This window comes from Lactuca saligna, chromosome 6 (assembly GCF_052625555.1).
Source record: "Lactuca saligna cultivar CGN05327 chromosome 6, ASM5262555v1, whole genome shotgun sequence".
Lineage (NCBI taxonomy): Eukaryota > Viridiplantae > Streptophyta > Magnoliopsida > Asterales > Asteraceae > Lactuca > Lactuca saligna.
Genome location: NC_136422.1, coordinates 154,398,900 through 154,404,063, shown reverse-complemented (window position 1 = coordinate 154,404,063; position 5,164 = coordinate 154,398,900).

Sequence of the window (5,164 nt, the reverse complement as noted above, 5' to 3'; positions counted from 1 at the left end):
TATCAATTTACTTTCCATCGACTAAGGCTTTAGTGTGTATTCAAATGAGAACTCATAGAACTCATATACACAATTAACTCAATTGGAATGGCACAGAAACAAAACAATGTCAGCACGATAGGTTGTAAACCTCAAGTCGTGTGCTAGTGATGATCGATAAGGTTTATTCTTGATTTGTTCTTGAAACTTTTCAAGACCATTAAGACTCCCACTGACTTCTTGACATATAAGATTCTCTTTTCAAGAAACATTTCTTGACAAACAAATATTCAAGAGTTAGTGAAGCATTTATCAAGACAAAACACTTCACACAATTGGTCCTAGTTGGTCTTTGTCTTATCCAAGACAGCACAACTTACCAATTTCAAATGTGCAAGAATAAGAAAACTTTTCCAAATTCCACATTTGATGAGTGTTATAAACCTACTTAAGACTTTTCACTCAATGTCACAATCTTGACTCTAAGACTTGATATTGGAACGAAGTATGATTAACTTATTGATATATTCATTTCTACAATACTTGATACCTCTTCTTAGACATGCAAATGCACTAAGACTCACTTAGAGGATCAATTGAGATATGGTTCTTAATCATTAAGACTTCATCATAAAAAAAAGGTACTCTCTGTTCTTCTTAGAATAGAGAAACTTTTATCTTTCTGCCTACTTGATTCTTCTTTATTCGTTCTACTATTCATTGAAACTTTTTCAGTCAACTTAGAATTATACTTAATCTTATAACTATAATCATATTTACTAAGCTTTAGTAAATCATGACGAATGTCTTTGTCACTCTTGTGGTGGACTTGATCAACACACAACCTTGTGTACTTGATCTCCTTGTCCTTCAATTGACACTTTGCCAAAGAATTAGTCTAAGTTTCCCAAATGTGAAGGTTTTTTCATTCATCATACAATACACATTGCATGATTCCAAGTTTCTGTCCAATTAAAACTTGGGCGATGAGAAACCCTCCCTATTTGGTAAACTTTTGACATTTGCACAAATAACATAATTAAGAATCAAATCCATTATTGCTAATAATAGAAACATTCAAACATCAATTTTTCATACATGCCATCGCAAGGATAAATAAATAAGATAAAATCAAAATTCATTTTATTGCGGGAAAAATTTATCCTTACAATGTAATTCAATTGAAAAACTATGTTATTACATATTTCTTAACAATCTATTCTAACTCCAAGTTGTAGCTCAAGAATCCATTCTTCAAGTAATGCGATCGAAATCCATTTCTTCATGATCAGATTCAGCTCACTTCTTTTCTCAAGCTTCCTCTCTTTTCTTCGATCCTACAAAACATCAAAATGTAATCTTATCACATCATGTATTAAGAATCTAGAATAGGAACTCAAAAGAGTTAGATAATGGATTTTACCTGAAGTAGAGCCATACGTCCTGACTCTCCCATCTCTTAGATCTTTCAGGTAGTTAGGGCAGCTTCGTCTCCAATGCCCCTTCTCTTGGCAATAAAAGCAAATGGACTCCTTTGGCACAACACATCGGACAATCACAGACTTAGTTCTTTCTGGACTTCCAATGTTGCCAGTGTCCATTGAAGTTTGGGAGTTTGATTCACTAGACAAATTTGCTTGACCAGCACGCCAAATCATTGCTGATTCAGCAGCTATAAGCAAATAGGTGAGATCAATTAGGGTCACGTCATGGTCCATCATATAGTACTCTCTAACGAACTCACTATATGATTCAGGAAATGACTGAAGAACCCAGTCAACAGCCAACTCACTTGAAATCTCGACACCCAACATGTTTAACCTATCAATGTATGACTTCATCTCTAAGACGTGCGCACACACAGGTTTCCCATCTTCGTGTTTACTTGCCAAAAGGGCTTGAGTGAGCTTGAACTTTTCAAGCCTTTGAACTTTTGGGTCAGGGAGAATAATTGGAGGAGGTGGAGGAAGTGAAGCATGACTCTCATTTCCTTGATCGTATCTCAGAACGTCATCTTCATTTGGAAAGCTTGTTCCAAAGGATTTGGGAAGACCATTGTAAGATTCAGACATCTACAAAACGGGAGAAAATTCAAGTTATGTTGATTAGAATTCTTGATGTAACACCCAAATGAAACATCAAGCTAGGATCCAACACAATACTCTACAACCTAGAAGAGGGATGCCGTAATCTAGTTGCAGAATATTTGAAGGTAGGTAAATGACGATTTACCAATTTCCACCATGAAAAACGAAAAAGAAGTTTAAGTTTTAAATGAATTGAAACTCCTAGATCTTTTGAGACTCATTGAACTATTCAATGGCATGTTTAATCTCGATTATGCCCTACTATTCGTGACTGGGATGCCGAGGATCACAAACAAGGTGTAAATAATCATACGAATCACGTGGTGCACCCAATGTTACTATCACCTAATCAATGTGCCGGTTAGCCACACACGCTCCATTGATCTATGACAAACATCGAGTCACCCTTCGCTACCAATGTCATCCCCAAATTAGTGTGCCGGTTAACCACACACGCTCCACTAACGTTTGACAAGGGTACGAAGTGTAATTCCATGGGTTAGCATACAATTTCACATTTTGCCTAAAGTAACTATGATTTGGGAATTTGAAAAAGCATTTAGTTACTTTGTACTTCATTATACTTATAATGGAAGGTTTCTGTCCTATCCTACCCGTTCGGCTAACGACCCTCCACTAGTCAAGAGTGCGGTGGGTAAGAGTGGATACCCATTCAATCGCCATTTTATAGGCAATTTCCTTAAACACCCTTTATAGACTAGCTTCGTGAATGAGGCCTACTAACGGTAAGACTGACTTTTTAGTTATACATATATAATATTAAACTTTTAATGTTATATATAGTATAAGGGTGTATTTTACACTTTTAAAATACCAGGTGGTTTAAATTATACTTTTAATTAACCAAAATCATTATGGATTTATTAAATCTCTTTTAATTATACACTTAATTAATTTAATAAAACCATAAGGGTTTAATTTGAACTTTTCAAAATCAGGGTTTTGGATTTTAGACTTTCAAAATTAACTTTTAATCAACAATTTAAATTCCAAAACTTGAGGGCAAGTTTTGAAACTCTTCAAAACAATTAGGTTTTAATCTCACTTAAATTTTTTTTGAATTTAAGACATTTAAATTAAAATTTTAAATATTAAAACTCTTGATTTAATAATTACCATAAATTAAACAATTAATTTAAATTATTAAATCACAAGGGATTATCTAGATCATGAGGATAATTACCAATTATACATCTAAGATATCCTAATCCCTTGAATCCCTCTCTAAATCTCGAAAATAAGGGATGGGATAATTCAAGATCTTTAATTACCATATTTTACAATTAAAAGATAATTACAAGATATGGGATTATCCAAATCCCTAAAATTTAGGATCTAACCTTGTGGAAGGAGGTAATTTCGAAATCCAAGGGTTGGATAACCCTAGATTTCAAAATCTTGGAGGCTAAGGAAAGGATTTGGGAAACCCTAGCAAAAATCGCCATCAAGGGTTTTGCAACCCTAATTGCGAAAATTACCTAGCCTTTAGGGTTCATTAGCCATAAACCCTAATATGTCAAGTTCATAAAATTGAATAAAAGCTAATTGAAAACAAAAACCAATGGCTCTGATACCACTGATGGGTCTTATACAAACAATCCTATGTGTGCATGCAACCCTAGTATTGGATCTATGTTTTCACTATTAGTTATACAACTTTATGAACACAAAAAGAAACCTGGCATGCTACTTTAATTTTCGAAATTCATATATAAAGCTAGAATACATACCTTTTGTTGTTATATAGCAATAACAACTAGTTCCTTGAATTTCCTTAGCTCTTGAAAGCAAGTACCACAAGTGTAGTACCTCTAATGGAGTCACAAACACCATATGCAACTTGGATGAAGAGGAGAAGAAAAGGAGGCACCAAAAACGGCTGGAAACCCTAATGGAAGTGTTGTCCACATTTTTGGGGCTTAAGGGTCCCTTTTATACATGTAGGCTATTAGGGTTTACAACTAGGAAACCCTAATTTGACTGCTTAGGCCCTAAGCAGCCCATGGATTCCTTAAACATATCCCTTGGACGATTTCTAATGAGCTTCCCATAGAATTCGTTCAACCTATATATTATTAGGTGATCCATAGCCCAATTATAATTATCTTATAATTACAACTTCAGTCCCCTTAGTTTAATTAATCTCTTTTAACCACAAAATTAATTCTTAATTAATTCTTGACCAATATTAATTAAACAATATGATTTCTCCTTTAATATATTATTCTCATAATATATTAATAAATCATATTTAAACCTTTCTCTCCTTAAATCATCCTACATATTGCTATGGTGAAGGCAACCCAAAAGGACCATGCTCATAATCGGGTCAAGTACATACCAAAACAGTTATGGACTTAGACACTAATCCAACAAGACATTCATTATCAGTAGTTGAAGATATAAATCAGTTAAACTTAATTAGAGAGGCTGAGGGAATGGGGATGATGGTTCGATGCAGAAGAGGGAAAAGAGAAATTGAAAGAACACTGAACATACCTGATCGATTCTAGTGCAAAGGAGAGAGGTGGAGTTGTCAGCGTTCATTGAAGATAGCCAATTGGGAGGTGCCGAGGTGGATACGTGTCACACCCCCAAACCGGAACGGCGGAAACGTTCGGGGGTGGATGACTTCATCTGGTAATGTAACAAATGAATACATAGTAAAGAAAGCAATACAACCATCATATATATAATTGAAAGTTTACATTGTTTAAAAGTGTACATGTTCAAAATCAATTACAATATGATGTCAAAATATGAAATTAAAATGGCGCCGCAGCGTCCCTTCTCCAAAACCTGTTTGTTACCAGTAATTACTGAATCCCTAGGACATACAAGTAGTTTTGAAAGAGTAGATCAACATTTAAGCTGATGAGTTTCATAAGTATTTAATGACAATGTTTGTATGAAATGAGATGTTTTTGTTCTTGTTTGTTCGTTCCTAGAAAATCCTATATGTTCTACTAGTATAAATACAACCTTCTTTCAAGACAAATGTTTGTTTCTAGTAAATGTATGTACTTATGAAATTTCCAATACGTCTGAAAAACCCCGTAAATCATTGTGTTTTTAAT